Source organism: Poecilia formosa, unplaced genomic scaffold, assembly GCF_000485575.1.
Source record: "Poecilia formosa unplaced genomic scaffold, Poecilia_formosa-5.1.2 Scaffold171, whole genome shotgun sequence".
Taxonomy (NCBI): Eukaryota; Metazoa; Chordata; class Actinopteri; order Cyprinodontiformes; family Poeciliidae; genus Poecilia; species Poecilia formosa.
Window position 1 is genome coordinate 175,431 of NW_006800110.1, and position 20,913 is coordinate 196,343.

General features: G+C 36.9%; 1 long non-coding RNA gene across 1 annotated transcript; it reads left to right on the forward strand.

The window, feature by feature from the left end:
• Positions 1–2,321: 2,321 nt before the first annotated feature.
• Positions 2,322–20,282, forward strand: LOC107837748 (uncharacterized). The gene is made up of 3 exons (XR_001663792.1): positions 2,322–2,409; positions 12,985–12,986; positions 20,271–20,282. It is a non-coding gene; the product is annotated as an uncharacterized LOC107837748 (long non-coding RNA).
• Positions 20,283–20,913: the final 631 nt, after the last annotated feature.

Here is a 20,913-nt window from a genome sequence, read left to right on the forward strand (position 1 = left end):
CCTGAATCAAATGAATGGCTTGTTATCAGGCCTCTGTAGAGCTGATCCCGGTGTGTTGGAGTAAGGATACTTCTAAAACTTGCAGGATGGTGGCTCTCGAGGACTGGACTTGGCCACCCCTGCACTAGATCCTCAAAGTAAAGTTTTAATTAATTTTAACATTTGCATAATGAACAGGTCTAGTCTTCCAACGTTACACGCTCTTCAAATGTCGCCGTTCTGTTTGTGCTTTGTTTGGGCAACAATGACGCCATTTGCAATCAACGCCTTTTGGAACCACACCTGCTGAAAAGACAACAAATGTTGCAGTTCTGGTCCCCAATCGAACCGAGTCTGAAAGAAGTGGCACATCAAGTCAAAATGTCTCATCAAAACTGATGCAGCATCAACAGCTGCTTGGTTACGAAAACTGCAGCAACGTAAACAACGTCAAAACCGCTAATCCCATGCAGCGAGGCGGTGATTGCTGAAAACAAACTGCGCCTTCAGGGACATCTAAATATTCTCCATTAGGGCAACAGCAATGCTTTTCCTCTGCCAGGCGTTTGACATTTGATGTGGAAAGAAGTGGCGTGAGTCAGAGCCGGGTCAGAATCTATATTTAGACCTGCCGCAGCTAAATCTGTGGGCGAACATTGCCCATTTGTCGATTAAATATGAACGCTGACAGTTTACAGAAACCATAATGGATTTTCGAGCAACCTTATCAAGAATGTTCTTTGAAGAGCAGCTGTAGCCTGGAGGCTTTTCACTAAATTCAAAGAGTAGATTCCCAGTAGGACTCGGTTTTTTCTTTCTACTACTAACAGGTGAGAGGGCACTGAGTCAGCTAATCGAGAGAGTTCGATTATTTTAGAGTCTCAACTTTGGTGCTCACATTAAATATAATGTTGCCTCTGTGAGGGATATATGAACACTGGACGCTTGCTAACCAGCCCCAAAGAGCTGGATACTCAAAATAAAGTTTGAATTAATTTTAACGTCTGCATAATAAAGAGATCCAAGCTAATTAAGTAAATTCTCTCTTTGAAAAATAGATAACACTGACCTCCCCAGTTGAATTTAAAACAAAGCCAAGAACACTAGAATATTCATTAAAAAGCAACGTTTATGTAACACTGAGAGGTTTATATGACTTTGCTTCCCAAAGGAAGGGAACCAGAAGGCAAGGTTGAAATATATAGTTTTAGCTTCAAAGCATAATACTGTATATTAGGTTAATTAATTCTGGAGCCTAGGGGGTCTGAATGAAGCGCAGCAGCAAAATATGCTTACATCAACTGGATATTTGCTTCAAGTTCAAGTCATTTCAGCTCTATTTTCTTTATCCAGGAATTGCCGGTGTGAAAATGATTTCAGCAGGTGTGACAAGCCTTTTAAAAGCAGCAAATCTTGGCAGGAGTCTGTTGGTGGGTGTTGACACAACGCCAGGAGGAAAAGATACCAGCAATGACCTTAGAGAAGCAATCGTTGCTGCCTATCAATCTTGGAAGGGTTAGAAGAGCATTTCCAACTCTCTGAAGTCTATCACGGTATTGAGACACAAGATTATGTAGTGGAAAGTGCCAATCTTTCCAGGAGTGGCCTTCCTATCAGATTAACTCATGGTCAAACTGTACAATACTCAAAGAAATTGCACAAAAAACATCCGAGACTCTTCACAGTTCTTGACAAAACAATTAAAGCACAAACCACAAGACTTCTGGAACAATCGTCTATGGAGAAACGAGATTAAAGTAGAGATTTTATCCCTTGTACAGTGGATAGGATGTAATTAGGGCTGATTTGGATTTGCACTTAAGTTGACAAACAAAGTTTTCTAGAGTCAAACATGAGGCGGTCAGGCTTTGGCACACAATCCTCGGCAGAAACTTTACAACATGGCTGACAAAGGAAAAGACCATGACTTGGTTAAATTGACTTAACTTTGGGGACGATAAAGGCTGTTTCTATTCTATATTAGATATTTAGAGAATAATCTCTGTGAACCTCAGACTTTATTCTCTGGACCAGAATCCTTTCATAACAATGCTTGTGCCTGATGTGTTTCCATTGACTTTATAATTGCACAAATTGGAATTACGAAAATAAATATGGTTAATATAAGCATGTCTATTTAAAAAGAAAACTATTCGATTAAAGATTGTTGTGATAGGATGAGGTTGTTTGCTGCCTGTATTGAAAACTAGAATAAAAACACTTTTTCGTCACAGGAGTCACTTGATCAACAACCAGATGTTACTACAGGCAGAAACGACAAAGAAGACGACAGGAAGTGGTAGAATAATTAGGTTTTTAATGGCTTACCATGTAAACAGGTGGGATGTTAATTGCTTTTCTTATTTAATTGAAACATTGCAATTCCGAAATTGAGTGTTTTCAACATTAGCTGAATATCAACAGAGTTTTGTACACATTTCTAATAGAAACTCCTCCGAATTGAACGGTTTCCATTGACCAAAAAATTGTGCAATTTAGAATTTTGAAAATAAATTAACTTAATGGAAACACGCCAATTTTGAAAAAAGCTAATCTTTTTATTGATAAAAGGTTTTCACGTTAGGATCAGGTGGTTTTTTGATTGCATTGAAATTTATTTATTTAGCAAAACTGTAATGGAAACAACTTTTTCACATCACGAGTCACATGATCAACCGGATGTTACTACTGCCAGAAACGACAAAGACAACAGGAAGTGGTAAAATGATGGCGTTTTTTAATGATTTATCAAGTGAACAAAGATAATCACTTGTGATTTTAATTATGTTTCCTTTTTTAAAAAATGTGTTTTTCAACACTTGCAGAAAATTGACAAAGTTTTGTGCACATTTGTAATGGAGCTGGATCTAATGGTTGCGGTGCTAAACATGGTTCAACAACCTGTTGGGTCGTCTGTGGAACAAATTTACAAATTAATTGGCTGATTAGAAAAAGCCAGATGGAGATAATTCTACTTTAGCTTTATCTTTGTTTAATAAAATATTACAGAGTCCGTTGGATGTTTATGTATGCTTTAAAATCGACGAGTAAAGCCCAGATTAATTTAATTTTGTCCTGAAATGGTAGAACTGAGTTTGATACCGTCGGCCATTAAAGGACACATTGGTATGGCGTTTTGCTAATGGATGATAAGTCACGGACAGGACGAATCATCAGTACCATGAAGAAGAATTTCATACAAAGGTGAGCCCAGTGTCATGTTGTTAATAGCAACAATTATCCATCAACCAGCAAATGAACCATCAGCGTTTACTGCCAGCTCTCCATCACACAAATCAGTCTTGATGGCTGCATGGAACAAGCTCACAGCCACCTTTAGATCTGCTCTAATGTCAGATCCCATTCCTTTAATCCCCCACATCCACCATTAGCACAGTCGTTAACCATTTTTGTACCGGTGCCTTTCTAAGCTTTAGCTGGAAGTTGCGTCACCTCCCTTTGGGCCACATTTGGAGCTTTTTGCAGTGGAGCGTGCTGAAATGGCTGGGCAAAATAAAGAAGCACAGTAATATGTCAAATTAGGTGCCTAGCAAAGTAAAGTCTAAAAATATCACACAGCACAGATATTTACAAGGAAGCCGTGTGTTATATCTTTGCTTTGGAAACCATCTAATCTGTTTATAAAGTTGGAAAATAAACTGGGAAACATCTACTAACTAATTAGAATAATTGGCATCAGCTTAACAGAATGACTGGGTATAAAAGGAGAAGGGGGTACTTAAGGAGACAAGGGGAGGAAGACGATGTGGGATAATTGTTTAGTAATTTCAGAATAACAATTCTGAGAGTTAACTTTCAGTGCAGCTACAGGTTTCATTATTTATGTCTTCCTTATTTATGTCTCAGAAACATTCAAAGAAATCTCTGAACATTCTGTAATCTGCCTAAAAATGATTGATGCTCTTTCAAACTTTGGTGAAACTTTAGTTTATTTATGTGTAATAAGTTGAACATTTAAGCTGCCAGCAGGGCATGACTACAGCGCAGGGCATTCTGGGTAAATACAACCGCAACATACAACAAATGGAGAGGCTAATGCTAACAGGAGAAATAGCTCGTCGTTTTTTACCAAAGACAAAAGAGAAATCCTACAACAGCTGAAATGGGATGCCACTCCATTTTTGTTTACATTTAGCCTGTATCTTCTTCTGAGATTTTTGTGTAATTTCTTTCAGTAGTTCCTGATACAGCGCCCCCACAGGCGAGGAGGGGAACAGGTTTAGATTGTTTGATACAGTACCATATCAAGCAATCCAAGAGAACCACAGAAGTTAAAATGTAACAAAAGTTGCAACTTTGGACCACAATCAAACTGAACATACCAGACTACCAGGTGTGAAAACCTAGCAACTTCAGCTCAGTCTGTTACCTAGCAACCCAAGCAGAGCTCTAGAACATTTGGTCAGCTGGTTTTGCTGCTGTAATGTGCAATACAATGACTGCTGGAAAAGACAAGTGTTTTGTTGTTTACTTACCATCCAGAAACCACTTGTTGCATTCTTGTTGGTTGTGCAGGAGGCTCCACTGCTGCTTTTCAAAGACTTAGAAGTAACAAAGAAACAACATGACGCTTTAAAAACCTCCAACACGCCTAAACTGATGAAGAAAAACTGAAACCAGGATCTGTACTGTTTTCCCACAGTAAAATTCAAGCATTTTCAAGGAACGTTTTCAAGCTTTTCCAGTACCAAGTAGTTGATTTCCTGTAGAGATACACTACAAAAACACAAAATCTTTCCAAGTATTTTTGGTCTAGTTTCTAGTACGCTTGAAATAAGACAAAACAAACTGAAAAGGTACTTTTTAGCAAGATATAGGAGCTTGTTTTAAATGAAAGATCTTAATTCAGAGATTTCTTGTACAGGCCGACCTCTGGAACAATACACGTCTTTGCCTGTCTCAAAACTGTTGTGTCTGTCCGATCAGTTTCCAGACCGCTACCTAAATGTCCGTAATATTCAACGTACATGTCACACTGGTTGCTTTTTTTGTCCTTAGCTACATTCCTGACCGTATTTAAATATAAAACTTGTACCTCCCATATGACGAACTGTTGAACAAACCTCTGCAGCCTCTGGAGGTAGGATGTGAGGTTTTGATTTGGATCATTAAAGAAGTCCTCCAGCAGAGCCGCTTTAATTCCTGGCAGTGGGAGCTATTCTTGCTGCTCTTTGTCACTCATGCGCTCCCACACAGTCACACTCAGCTCATTCTCCATTTGGTTACCATCACTGTCCAGTAAGCCTCTCAGCCATTATCTCCGGGAAGAATCAGCGGCTGATCTCTGCTCCTAAAAATGTATTGCTGTTCTGTCATAATGTCGTTCAGACCGTCTGCGGCGCTCCTGTCTGCGGCTTTCACTTCTTCCTCGTTGTCAGGAAGGGCTCGGCCCTGGCCTCCATCAACCATCTGCTAACCCCGCTTCAGCATCGACACCAGTGTTGAGACAACAAGGGCAGTTCAGAGTCATCCTGGTTTTCATTTGCAAAACTACTCTGACTTTAATTTTGTGTTTCTACTGCTTCTAAAAACAACCCAAAAAAACCCACTAAGATGGGGGGTTTTTTGGCAATAACTTCATGGGAGGTTTTTTTGTTGTTGTCTTGAAAATAAGCCGTTTCAAAAATAAGTTGTATTCCATGTGCTGTTACCTAGCAACCCCAGCCAAGCCTAGCCCCGTTGCCTAGCAACCCCAGCCAAGCCCAGCCCCGTTGCCTAGCAACCCAAGCTGAGTTCCATTTGAAATAAAACAAAACATACTCACAAGTAACTTTTCAGCAAGATATAGGAGCTTGTTTTAAGTAAGTAATTCTTTAATTTTGAGAAATAAATTCACTTATCACATGGTAAGAATATTTTGTTACAATTTAAATAATCAGCCAGTGGAGCTAGCACTTTTTCATCAATATTAAGGAATTATTTACACAAAACAAGTCGATATATCATGATGAAAAGTTACTTGTAAGTTGAATAAGACAATCTAAGATATTAGCACTAGAACGTAGACCAAAATGACTAAAGATTTTGTGTTTTTGCAGTGTACTTGAGTACAGTTTCCATTTGATAGATAATTTTCAATTTTTGTTGTGTGCTATCCTGGGACAAACAAAATTTCCCTCCCTTTGGGGATCAACAAAGTATTGTTATTATCATTATGTTCTTAATTTAACTAGAGACTACTTAACATATAACGTATAATGTAAATCCACTATAAAACTGTCAAATTTGACACAGTAAAGCTTCTATAAAGTGTGAAAGAAATCCGGCTAAATGCATAAAGTAGCATGAATTTATTAGCAACCGATGGGCTTGTGGACTTTGCCGTTCTGTCAGCTTTGTTTACCCCTTTAATTCGCAGAAGAGTTGATCTGATCTCCATTCTTCCCTCACCATCTGTCTGTGTGGACTAAGATGTTCTCCCGTTCTCACCGTGGAGTGGTTCATGTCCCCATTGACGAGAGATTTTAATTTGCATTTCATATCAAAGTACAAATTACTGGCTTGTTTATGAGCCGGGGTTTTACATCAGAATTACAGCAGGATCTTTTGGGCATTCTGAGGTTCATAAAAAGAATTAAAAGATCCTGTGTGTTTCTGTACATGCATGTTTTTGATTAATAAATGTTCCAGACAACAGGCCTGAGAGCTCTGATTGCAGAAAAGAGTAGCTGTACCTCAGGTGTGAAGATCCCTGCAGAAATGTTCACCTTATTAACTTTTTAATCAACAAGAGGCCAAAATTAAAGCAGAGAAGATTACACAAAGTTCATGAGGTGTTCAATCATAAACAAAAACATTGAACAGCTTGGAAAATTAATCCGGGACTTTCTGAAGAAAATTGCTAGATGTCATTAAGCTGGTCGTGTTGAATCCTACTTTTATTAGTTTAATTAAATCCATTTTTATATAGTGTGGTCTGAAGGCACTTAAGAAAAACATCCAATTTGTATTCATAAAATTAAGTCAATTGTAAATACATAATGCATTACAATTGAATACTAAATAATCCAGTTAGGCTTAGTTCATTATTCAAATTGGGAAAGAAATAAAACATTTTGCTTTGAAGCAAAAAAAACGCAATTTCACAATCACAATGTCTCCATTAAATATAAAACATTAAAACCATGTGAATAAGTTTGTTCACATAATAAGTAATTAAAAATCACCTTCATACCACTTCCTGTTGTCTTCTTTGTTGTTTCTGCCAGTAGCAACATCTGGTTGTTGATCACATGCTGTAAAAATGTGATTCCAGTCCATTTTGTGAAATGCACAACATTTGATACAGCTGAAAAAACACCTCTTTCTAGTATAAAAACTTAATGGATTTTATTTTTTTTTTTGGCAAAATTGTTTTTTCCATTAAGCTAATTTATTTTCACAGTTTCAATTTGTGCAATTTTGAGGTCAATAGAAATTCAGCTAGTAGCTTTAGTAGCACATCCAACTTGAGTGCAAAACTTTGTCAATATTTTGCTAATGTAATGTCGTCTTGTTTGTCATTTCTGACAGTAGTAACATCCTGTTATTGATCACACAACTCGTTTGATGGGAAAGTGTCCATTGCAGTTTTGCGAACACCTGATTTTAGCACAAGTTTTTCTCAAAAACTTGAGTTTATTTTTTAATTGGCATCCCTCTATTAACCAAAATTATTTTTGTAATTCACTTTATGCTTTTACGGTCAATGAAAACACAACTAACTTTGTAGTTTCTGCACTGATAAGTTTAACAATTGTTAATTTTTTTAACCATAAATGCAGTTGTTTGTCTTCAAAAGCTAAACCTAGTTGAGCTTTCCTACTTTTATATTTCAGAGCCTAAAACATGCATTTAAATACGGCTGGAATGTGAAGTTTCTAATTTAAGTCCTATCACTTTCAGAGTTCGATCCTGACACCTCATTGTGTTTGTTTGTGTTTGCTCCAACAACTCCAGCCTTTCAGTTACTTTCTTGAAGGATTTCTTCTATTATAATCCTTCTCTGTAGTTTTAATTGACAGCTTTCTTGTTAGGACCCCTTTTCCTGTCAAGCATCCAGGTGCAGCAGCTCATTAAAGCCTACAAGCCCACCCTTTACTATTCAGACTCATTTACATAATAATTCTGGCTACTTCTACCTGGAGGTGTAAATACAGCAACGTTAAATTCACATCCCCTGCTGTCGATGTGGGTTTGATGGAGTACCAAGCAGGTTTTATGTGTTTACCTGCTTTGATTTAATGAACCATGATGGAGTGCTATTTGTGTAACCTTTTTTAAAGCTGACACCCTTCGTTTATCTAATTAATGATCCGGTTATTACCAACAGTTGAGTCCAGGTACGTGGCTGACCCCATTAAAGATGTCTTAACCACACTGTAGGATAATTAACATCACTTGATCTGTCATATAGTTGGAAACAAACACTTTAATCAGCCTCTAAATCCAGAAGGCAATACCTTGGATGTGTAATGCCAGCACAAAAACCTTAAAAAGTTTCTGGAACCTTTTGCAATATTACCAACAATGCTAGGAGTATCTTTTCACAGATTATTGTGAAAAAAGTTGTTCTAACAATTGTTTCTCGCCCACTACCAGCAGAATGGGATGTTGCCGATTTATTTTAATTTGGCATTTTATGATCTACTAGTCCTAGAAGAGATTATGGACTTCTGTGTTTGTTTTCTCTGAATATTTGCTTAAAATGTATCACTTAGTCTGCGTATTAGCTGGACAAGCTAATGAGTAGATTGTTAGGCATTAACAACAACTTTCTCACCTTAGACATTTTAATATGCATTTGTTGTTATCCTGGACTGTGTCATATGTGTTGCAAAATAAGCAATCCTATGTCAAGGAGAGGTTAGCTGTAAGACATTTAAAGCTAACAAACTAAAAAAGTATTCATATTAGCAAAGAGGCATTCAAAGCTAACTTCCTGAAACATGTAGCTTACTTTACCATTAAGTTGCTTGGTCTCTTATTCATTGTTTCATAAACATTTTTAGAGTTTTGTTTTTGTTTTCTCTCAGATTTAGCCCTGAAACAACATTGTCTCTCCAAATTAGCTATACATGCTAACAGGTTAACATTTAGAAGCATTAGCAATCATCTGGAAAAGAAAAACTATTTTCTCACCTTAGAAATTTTTATATACATAACATGTATATATAATGTTTATTTGTTTTTTTTATATTACCTGTTATCCTGGACTGTCTTACGTGTTTCCTATGCCAAAGAGCGGGTTAGCTGTGAGACATTTAAAGCTAACTAGCTAAAAATGTAACTTTACAATATCTTTTAAAAATTTTGTTGACTATTAACTAATTAATAATTATTGTATAGACTTCTGGGTTTTGTTTAAACCCAGCTTAACAAGATTACCACTGTGCTTCAGTTTAGCTAGATAAGCTAATGGATTAATGAATGTATTAGCCCTACTGAATTTTAATCATTCTGACAAGAATAATTTTTTTTCTGCTTGTAAGTTTAAAACCAAATATGAAATATATATGAAATATTACTTAGTATTGATTCTTACTTCTCAGTACAGTGGACTATTATGAGTTGGACAATAATACTGATATTACCAAGAAGGCATTTTAAGCTAACTTCCTGAACATGTACTTTACCATAAACCGTTATGTTAGTTGGTCTCTAACTTTTATATTACATTTTTAGAGTTTTGTTTTTGTTTTCTTTCAAACCTAACTCTAAAACAATAGCTCTATCAGCAATTAGCTAGGTATGCTAACAGGTTAGTAAACAGACAGAGTAGCATTAGCTCTGCTGTTTAGGAAAAACTAACTTTCTATCTTTGGACATTTTAATTCAAACATTAAATTACACATTTACTTATTTGATATGTATAGGCTAAAGCCTTACATCTGTCTCAACAATAGTTTAAACAAGATTCTTATTCAACCGGGTCTAAAATATGTTCTTCAGCTGTTTATTTCAGTGATGCACCAAACTCATTTAATCATTATTCCACTCAGACATCTTTATTGGCTTTGTGTGTTTTCCTGAACCACAGCCACAGTCCCACTCCTCTCCTGCCGGGCTCGGCATGCCTCCACTCTTGACTAAATCTCAGACTCGTCTCTCACTGCGGCCCTTCTCGTTCTTGGCATCCATCCTGCTTTGAACCTGTGGATATTCCTCACTGAATCTAAACTGTACCACCCACAGTCAGCACCACAAGCAATATCACTTCTGTAATATTTCAAGCATTTCCACTGCAAGTAGCGAGACTTGATTTAGATGTTTGTGTGTTTTGCTCTCAGTTGTGTTGAAACAATCAAATTCCATTCGGAGCACTGAGGTACTATGCAAATATAAAAGTATATATTATATACACATTTTATTTGAACCTTTTCCAATATTCACATGTATGGAAAATGCCCAATTATTTGTAGAACCTTCTATGCCAACAATAATTCTCGCAGTTTTCTTTATTAACATTGGATTGGGAATTATGGCCCATAAGTCATCACCTCAAAAGGATCCAAAAAATGTAATTTAAAAAAACCTAAATTCATTTAAATTATTGTTTTTTTTTACCTACTCAGTAATAAACTGTCCATAAACTATTTTAACTAAACAAATAATCAGATTTTTTTGTAGGAATGGGCTTATAGATCCAAAGCTAGCACTGTAGGATTTGTTAGACGTTGTCTACCCAGAATGCATTGCAGCGTAAACAACATGGTAAGGTATGTTTGACAATATATTTATTTTCATTTTTAAAAACTAAACAGCCTACAGTATTTTACTGTATTGTTTTTACATCAACAATAAATATTTCTCAAACAAAGCCTTGTTTTTTCACGTTTTCACTCGGATGTGAAAATGGCTGCAAATAAATGCCAACTTATACAACCGTACATACTTGAAAAGCAGAAGTGGAGCCTCCTGCACAACCAACAAAGATGCAGCATCTGGTTCCTGAATGGTCAGTCAACAACAAAACACGTCTGTTCCAGAAGTCATTGTACAGCACATGTAAAACCAGCTGACCAAAGTTATTAGAACTCTGCTGGGGTTGCTAGGTAACGGGGCGGAACTCAACTGGAGTTGCTAGGTAACGGGCAGTGCCTGCTGATTTGGAAGGTTTTTGAAACGTCTCACTTTTCAGACACCACAAAAACTAAAACATAGTAAAAAAAAAAAAAGCTGTGTTTTGTTTTTTAAGCAGTTGGTCTGTTTTTAGAAGCAGTAGAAACCCAAATGCAAGTACAAAAACGAGCAAAATGTGAATTTTGAATAATAGATCCCCTTTAAATCCAACAAAAGTAGCCAAGGTGGGCTTAAATTCAATCAGAGATAAACTGTAGAGGTTAAAGCAGATCTTGTAAAGAATAATCCACACGGTCAGGCTTGAAATAAAACGATGTGTAGGAAAAGCGCTGCACAGTGAAACACGGCTTGCTGATGTGTTTTAACAGCATGTCTTTTGGCAGGAAGCGAGCCCATGGCTCAGAGCAGATACCTATTTCAGGCTTCAGCTAGATACTTGTTAGTGGGGAAAGTATTCTTGCCAAAAGACTGAAAAAGCCAGCTTGGGCATTTTCCAGGATTATCATGAATGTTGTGCTTTCCACACCTGCTGTATTTTATCCAAGAATATTGTGACAACGATTAATCACTGATGTCTCAGAGTAAAAAACCGTGGAAATGCTGTGACAGACGCTGCCGGGGTTTCTGTTTCTCCACGCTGGCTCGGTGCTGCAACATTCATGTAGGTTGCACAAAAAGGGAAGATGAGAAAGTCCTGCTGTCTGTGTTTGTTTGCAGAAAGTTTTTGCCCCAGTTTAGATGTGACGAAGTCCGGTGCCGAGGAGGGAAAGGTTTGCCTCGGGCGTCCGCAGCTGTGTGACTGTCTGCTGCTGGGAGTTTTCCACGGCCCCACTGGGACCAGAAGAATCCTCTGGTCAGTTTCAAAGTGTGACCTGAAGTGTTCCCGGCTGGAGGAGAGAAAAATCGGCTCAAAAACACCAAAGTCTCTCTCCTCTCCGAATCTTCTGGGCTGTTTTTTACGTCTTGCAGACTTGCAATTAATATTTGCGGCTCTCCAACATGACTCAGGGGTGATGTTCATTGGAAGATCGATGCTTGTTTTCTTCGGTATTGTTCCAATTTCCTGTTGAGTCACGGAGGCACTCAGAATGATGTAGCCTGGAATTAAACCTGTTGTTTTCACACATTATTTTCAGCTGCAGCTCCAGCCGTGTGTTCAGAATAACAATAAATAAGGGGCCCCATCAGGAGCGCTTTGTTGTGGCTGAAAAAGAATGTCAGGATATCAATCTTAATCAACCGCTTGTATTCACGTCACACTGACTAGACCTTTAGATCAACAGATTATTATAAAAAACACACTCAATGAGAACCACATAGGTAAAAATTACATCAAATTGCTCCCATGTGGTTTTATTATTTAAAGCTGAATATCCACTTGACATCACTGTACAATGTTGAGGCCGACTGCATCAGCAGGTGGGTGTATCGACACTTCAACAATACATTTTATCTCTGCTCAGAAACAGTCAATGTTTATAACAAAATGAAATGCAGGATTTCCAGTTTTTCTGGTTTATTTATATAATAAATGTTTATTCTTCAAGCAACTTCTTGATAGTTTTTATATTTAGGTGTTTACACACCTTAATATATATGAAATATTTTGGTCACGTATTTAAATTTAAGGTTCACAAACAAATCTATTTTTAATGTATCGCACAACTTTATTTAGTTTAGATTGTTTTTGCCAGTAGTGCTTATTGGATGTTGGTCACGTGACTCGTGTGATGTGAAAAAAGTGTTTCAATTCGGCCGTAAAGCAAAAAAAATAAAAATTCAAATTGGGTATTTTTCTTTAAGCAAGTTTGTTTTCTTAATTTCAAGTGTCCCACTTTTATAGAAACGCAGCTGGTGACACTTTATTAACCAGATTCTGGTGACTCAAAATGAAGGAATGAATGAAACGATTGCAAGAACGAGGCGTTTTATTGAAATGTACAAGTTTTGTACTTTTTTAATGTTCAGTTACAAGTAGATCTTTCCTGCCGACAGCCATTAGTACCTACTGTAACTCTTTAAAGAGTTTTAAAATAATATGAGTTACAACAACATTTACTTTCCCCTGGGATCAATAAAGTTTGAATTTCAATTTGAACTACTCTGAAAACCCCAGGGGGTGGAGTTCCACTGTGGTTGCTAGGTGACGGGCTGGGCTTTGCTGTGGTTGCTAGGTGACGGGCTGGGCTTTGCTGTGGTTGCTAGGTGACGGGCAGTGCCTGCTGATTTGTTACATTCCAGAAGGTTTTTGAAACAGTTCATTTTCCAGTTACCAATAACTTACCAAATATTTTTGGTCTAGTTTCTACTTCAAATATCTGAATATACTTAAAATAAGGCAAAACTAATTTATAAGTAATTTTTCAGCTTGTTTCAAGTCAGTAGTTCCTTAATATTGATGAATAATTACTAGTTTCTTTGGTAACTAGTAATTATTAATAGAATGGAATAAGTATTTTCTGATCAACATTAAGGAATTATTGACTTAAAACAAGATCCTATAAGTTAGTTTTGTTTCATTTCCAGTGTACTAAGACAATTGTACTAGAAACTACGCCAAAAATACTTGGTCAGATTTTGTGTTTTTGTGGTGAAGACATGAACTCATTGCCAAAAAACTGCTTTTTTCTTTTTTCAGCTTTAGAAAACCAAAAGGAAGTACAAAATGTGAGTTTTCACTGCCCGTTGTGAAGCTAACTGCCCCTGTGAGCCGTTGCTGCCCCGGCAGTCAATTTGATGGCAAATCGCAGGACACAGTAAACATCGACAGAAACATCCATCTTCCCCCCAACCTGCCTCTGTTTATGGATTTATCCCGGTTTAGGTGCTCGCTGCCGTAAATATTAAGCTGTGGCGATCATTTGCTGCCGTGTTGGGCGCCATGGATAGATTGTGTCAGTATTTAAAGCGCTCCGTGTCCACTCAAGGAAAATAGGCCTCCCACTCTGATTATAATGACAACGTAGGAAGAGATTAGCAATATAAATACTCGAAACACAATTACCAGAGCTGACTATTACTCTTTAACCACTACTTGGCCTCTGCTTCAGGCGTGAGGTGATTTCAGAATTCGTTCGTTTCTCTTTTGAATAAACTCGCAGTGTGTTATTTTCTGAGTTTGACTCGGATCAAACTTAGATAGTAATTACATAGTCTCGAGATGATTATCGTAATAGAGCTAAATCTGTCACTTGATGGACTCATTAAAGTTATTTTAGAATTATCTACTAAAACTAAGCTGCAAAGTTGGGAAAAAACAACATAACTTAAAAATACTTTGCTACATAAACAACTTTTGACATGAGGTTAATTAAAAGAGCGACCAACCAGCAGGAAGAATAGCATAAGAAAAACAGACATATGCCTCATTCTGTTTACTTTCTAATGTTTTGCATTTTAAGCTCTAATCCTCCTCTATTAATGACTTCTTAACAAAGCTAATTTTACATGAATATTAATCTGAAAAACACAGAGAATAGAATATGTTCAGTAGTTGTAGAAGCCTGTGGATGTTGTGTAAGTCTGGTTGGTTTTTATTTATTCATTCTGTGACACAGTTTGGGATGTCTTCACGCTCCCTTTTGTGCAAAGCTGGATTTTTTTTTTTTTTTGTAGGATAAAGAACAGATTTGTTTGACAGCAGTGGAAAATTAAAGTTTAACTTTTGTTTTGTTTTTCCCCCACAGCAAGAGACGTTTTATTAAACTGGAGCTTTGTCTCAGTTCTGTGCTTTGGAATAGAAATAAAAATGGCATTTGTCCATCAAATCAGCTGCTGCCAAGGAGATTTCCTGTTAAGTAGTTTTGCTATCAAACAGATAGTTGAGGAAAATAAACAAGTTTGTTGATTTAATGCTGAATTTTATCACTTGGCCACTATTTTGGACTTCCTACCCGTCCCTATAGAACTGAGCAGCCTCAAAAAGTTAAAAGAAGACACCGTTTAGTATTAATTATTTATTTAAATGACAAAAACATTGAATAAAGAAACTTACCCAGGAAACCTATTCCCCTCCTCGCCTGTGGGGGCGCTGCACCAAAAATCATTGAAGGAAATGACACAGAAACTTCTGAGAAAGACACTGAGCACAACTTCCTGTTTTACAAAAATGGTGTAAAATAAGAAAAGTTAAATTATTTTTAAATTATTTTTAATTTAAAAATAATTATTTTAAATTTTAAATATTTACAGCATAATTATTTAAATTATCTTTTAAATAATTAAAAGATAACTATTCAATAAATAATTATCCTACAACTGATTTAATGCTAGGTTAGTGTGTTTATTTTGGTTGTATTTACCCAGAATTCAGTGCGCTGTAGTCCACTTCCTGCTTTTGGAGCTCTCTTTGGACCTTTTGGCGTTCACATTTGCATTCAAACCGCTCCAGAGTTCACTTCAACCAAACTGAGGTTTGTAGGCGGACCAGAGTTCACTTTTTCAGACTTTGATTCATTCACACCTCCCCAAACGAACTGGACTTTTTTAGCCAAACGGACTGGAGTTTGATTAAAGTGGACTCAACATGGCTGCCATGAATGCAATGATCTCCAAGAGTTTTGGGATTTTGTTGACTTATGGGAAAGACGTGGGACTTTGTCCCATTTGTACAGATATTAAATTGGCATTTCACCAAAGATCATCATACTTACAGGCAAACATGACAGAGACGTCATGATGATGTGTTTCACATTTAACATCTCACTTTTTGGAGATTTTTAAAGTTCAATTCAGTAAAATTAAAAATTACTTTATGTATCCCAGTGTGAATTTAAATATTGTCTTAACTGACATCATTCTTCATGGCGATTGAAACATGCTAACATCGATTTCCAGGCAGTGGAGACGATATTCCACAGTAACGTCCTGGATGACACCGTCAGCTGTTGGGAAATCCACCTCATTTGCTTTTGCCACTTCTTTTTAAATCTCTGTCTGGCTGTCAGGTTATAGGCCGGGCAGAGAGATGTTAGAGTAGGGGATACAGGAAGGGAGTAATTGGTCAAACATGCAACCACATGAAAATAAAAGAACAAATCAAAGCTAACCTAACATGCTAGTAGACTTTTCCGTTTTGAAACATTACGCTTTGTCATTCTCCTTACTTCTAGATCCTAATTGCAAATAACTGCTCACATTTACACCAAGATGGTAAATAATGAATTCAATTGGTGAAAAACAAAAGAATAAAGAATTTAACAAGTTGTCAGAAAACATAAAAGTCATTACGTAAAATAAAGAGTTCACACACACCATGATGGGCCAGACAGCTTTAGGCAGTGTGTGTGTTTCTGTCTATTTTTTTCCTCCTTTGACCAACATCTGTGATTATAACTAATTGTTTTATCTTTTCCCCTGAGTTTTCACCAGACACAATGGCTTCGGGGACAAAAACCTGAGAGGCGTCGGATTTTATTGAGAGAGCTCCTCTGGTTTCCTCTTTATATCCCAAACGATTTTCTTTATTAAATACATGGAAAGTGAAATGTATTTATTGTTGTGGGATTTAAGAAATATAATAGCCTCTCAGTCAACCGTAATAACATACAGTATTAATCAATAACGGCGTTTTACTGCAAAGCTGAAACATCTCCATACACCCACACAAATAGAAAAAACAAAAAATTCACAGAAAGTCAAGGGCATAAAAGATAATACATGAAGGCTTCGCCGGGTCAAAGGTCACCAGTCATGCATGGGAAGCTGTTTTATTTTCCACCAGTGCAATTACAGATTCATGCCTGCAAATGATTTCTTCCCAAAACATAAAGGTCACGTTTCGCCCCGGTGACACAACGGTTCAGATCGACGGCTTCCCCATCTGTTTCACCAAACGCTGTGGAGAAAACAATAATCACAAACACCTGAGCAGGAGATAAAACTGTTCTCCACAATTAAAACTTTCTTGTTTTTTTTTTTATTATTTATTTTGGGGTGTTTTCAACAGTTAGAGTAATTAAGACTGAACTCGGAAAAACATTTTAGGTCAACCAAGGTGTTTGTTTTAATTGTTTTTTATTAGTGTCATGATGAGAATTCAGTCTTTTTATTTTGAATAAAGAGGCTAGTGAAATTACATAATTATTCAATATTATGCAGCTGCTGCAAAGCCTAAAACAGAATAGGAGTCACTTTATTGATCCTCAGTTTGAAATTAAAGCTAATTTGCTTTCTATGGCCTGTCTTCTGTAAAACAAACAACTGATTAAACTACTTTTTTTTAATTGAAATGTTTGTTATTTACAACATGAAATATTAAAGTAACAATAACACTAAGATGGTAGCCTTTTTTTGAACTAGTAAGTCTAGGACATTATATATAAATGAGTTCCTAGTTATTATCGGTTGTTTTCAGCATTTTTCATATATTTAAGCCAGTGAGTTTGTTTTTATTCCCAAAAACAGAAACATTTATCTTGAGTTTGAGAGTTAGCTAGCTGAAAATAATTAGCTTGATTACTTGTTAGCTTAAATAGTTTTTAGACAGGAAGAAGTTACCATAAGCAAATGTGAGCTTTAGGTAGTTGTTGATTTTTTGTTGTAAACTGGAGTCATACTTTCCAGGGTGGCATTTAATTTGATCAACTGCTAGCATGAAAAGCCTAATTAGCTTTTAGTTTATGTAGCACTTATAGTACATAACAAGAGAAGTTGTAAAGGTGTACGTAATTCCTCATTGCCTCAGACAATTCTAGATTTCAGCGTGAGTCAATATTTTTGATTAAAAATGTTAAGTAGCTTTTAGCTGGAGTAGTAGCTTGAGTAGATGTTAGCTTGAGGAGTGCTAAGCTTAAGTGATAACTTAATTACAGTTGGTAGGTGGCATTTAGGGTTAGGTTTCCTAGCAGTGTCTTTGCCTGATTTGGAGCTAACTCAAGTAGCAGTTAGCCCATGTAGCTATTACTTCAAATAGCTGTTAGCTTGAGGTTTAGATCAGTAGTTTTTGGCTTGACAAGCAGCTATCTTGAGTAACAATTAGCATGAACAACTTTTATCTTAAATAACAGTTAGCCTAAGTAGCTTTTAGCTTGAGTTGCAGGTAGCGTGAGTAGCTACTGTCTTATTTAGCTTGAGTAATATTAGCTTGAGTAGTAGTTAGCTTGATTAGCTCTTAGCTTGATTGTCTTGAAGGAAAGAACTTCAAGATGTATCATCTTTTTATTTTCAATCTCCTGTTGCCAAGTTTTCAGCTAACAGCTCTTGAAATCACCTTGTTGGCAATTTGTCTCTTTCTGACCGGCTGCTGGCAACAACTTGCCTAATTATCCAATTTAAAAGTTGCTTCTTTGCTAAGTTTGTGTGTGACAAAGCACTAGCTCGTCCCTTGAACGTAGCAGCCTTTCATACGCCTGGGTGATTCATAGCCAGTTCAAACCAAACAAACACGTCTCTTTGAGTTACAAAGCTTAAAAAGTGCAAAGGAAAACTCAGAAAAGATGTTTAGGAAGGCTCAAAAAACCGCATATCTAAGTCTTCTGTTGCTCTAAGAGATTGGCCATAATGCTATGATGTGCAAAGATCAAAAGTCTTTGTTTGAAAATAAATAAAAACAACATTGTAGATCGTTGATTAAAAATGTCTGATATCTTGTTTGTTGGGCTTTTGCGGGGATTACAGTGGCAATACAAGTCAAATAAAAAACATTAAAATGTGGATTTAGACATCAGTTGCCATGGTTACAGCCAAAGCTTCAAAGCTTTTGAAAGGGAAAAGTCAAATTATAAAAAAGAAAGGAATCAAACTGAACAATTTTAGATTTGTCTCCTCATATTAAACTAACCAGTCATGTTTCCAAGACTTAATAGAAATAAATGTTTTTGTCAGATCACTTCGCAGAAAGTTGCTGACTCATTTATTCCCAACTTTTTGGAGAAATCAAATCGAGTGAGCAAAATGAAAATGTGCGTCTTTGTGTGTCGAGGTCGTGATGTACAGCCGTTCAACCTTGATCTATCGCCCTGCAACGCCTGATTGCACAAGCGGAGCGAGAGGTAAGAAACGGTGAGAGTTGCAGCCCCTCTGGTGGGTTTGGCTCATTAGAACTGGGCTCATCGAGGGGGCGGAGCACATCACAAGGTGTCAGAGCCCCAACCTGCTCCAGCAATCACACTGGTTGATGGGAGGGAGGGGAGAGTGATAGAAAGATGAGTGGAATGTAGGTGATGGGGTAAGGAGGGGAAGGTGTTCGAGTCACAGATGGAGGAAATGAAGCTGTAACACAATCTGATTTACCCAATATTGCTCAGGTTGTTCTGCAGGAAGGCTAAGAAACTCCACCGGGAGAGCGGCTCTCACTTTTTTCTTTCAATTGTTTTTATCTTGCTTTCGTTTAAAGGGACCTTTTTTTTTACATTTTTGTACTTCCATTTGGGTCTCAACTGCTTCTAAAAACAGCCAAAGCTATGAAGACAACCACCAAGTCCTTTATTTTGGCAGCAAGTTCATGTTTTTTTGTTGTCTGGAACATGAGCCGTTTCAAAAACCTCGGGAATGTAACGTCACAAATCAGTAGGCACTGTCCGTCACCTAGCAACCCCAGGAGAGTTCCGCCATCACCTAGCAACCTCAGCAGAGTTCCACCTGTTACCTAGCAACCTCAGCAGAGTTCCACCTGTTACCTACCCAATTTCTTTCTCATTATTTAATTTTTTTTTTCTTTATGTATTTCTCTACTTCTATGGCTGCATTTGTGTTTCTGTCCCCTTTGATTGTCTCAGTTGTTGTTGTTTCCAGCTGTTACCCACTATTTACTTGTGAGTTTCAGGATGTTGTGTTATTGACACAATAATTTAAGTTCCTTTAGTTCTTGTCACAATAAGTTTGGTTTTATATTTAAAACTAAATTGAAAGCTGCTTCATGTGTTCCTGTATTTGGGTTCAGTCTTTAAACCAAATTACCACCTAAAAGGCTATCAATAATATAGTTGGGTAATGCATGAAACTTCTTAAAATGAACATAGACATTGTTTTGTAAATTTGATTTTTACTCAGACTTTCTGCAGACTTTTAATACCTAAGCGTAACTTAAAGTCATTAAAGTCAACTGATGTAACCGTCAGACAGAATTTAAGAAATATCTGCTACTAGTTGTTAGTAAATTTTTCTTACACGCATTAGGTTCATTTATTTGATTTTTACTAATGGCACTTATGGAGTTCCATACAAACACTAGAACTAATTGTTACTTTTTAAACATCTTGTTTAATTAGATAAAATCATAGGAGTAAATAAAAGCAGAAAGGTTTTGATGGTGAAAAGGACAAAATGTCCTCCTCTGTTTGCCTCTGCAGTTTTTCGCTGAGGCTCAGATTTAAAGACAAAGTCACCAGCGATGATGCCACTGTATCGATTTTAATTATCCCATTACTGAGCCTGAGGGGTCTTATAAAAACAGATATGCTAAAGACCTCCGACTAATCAAATACAGAGCCGCATCGTGCATTTGTTTCACCGCTGTTTGAAGTTCGATTTATGTTAAATAACAGCGTGATTCAAACACAAAACATATTAGCTTTGACAGGAAGTGGAGAGACGGAGACAGAGGTGGGTCAGAGAGGAGGAAGGAGGGAGAGCCGCTCTGCTCCAGCGTTTAACCCAAATATGGTTCAGTGTTACTGGGAGGAGGCACTTCCTGGTTATAATCCAGAAAGTCAAATTAACAATAAAACCAAGAAAGATGATATGGAATCACAACTTTTGGGGGATTTTTACTAGATTTGTTTTGGTTTATCCCAAAAAGATAAAAAGATGGGGGGGAAAAAAAAACATGTTTTTTTTCAGTAAAATATAAGAAGAACCTGGAATCACTCAATGTTCCTTACCCAAATATTAAAATCCAAGATGGCCACCTGT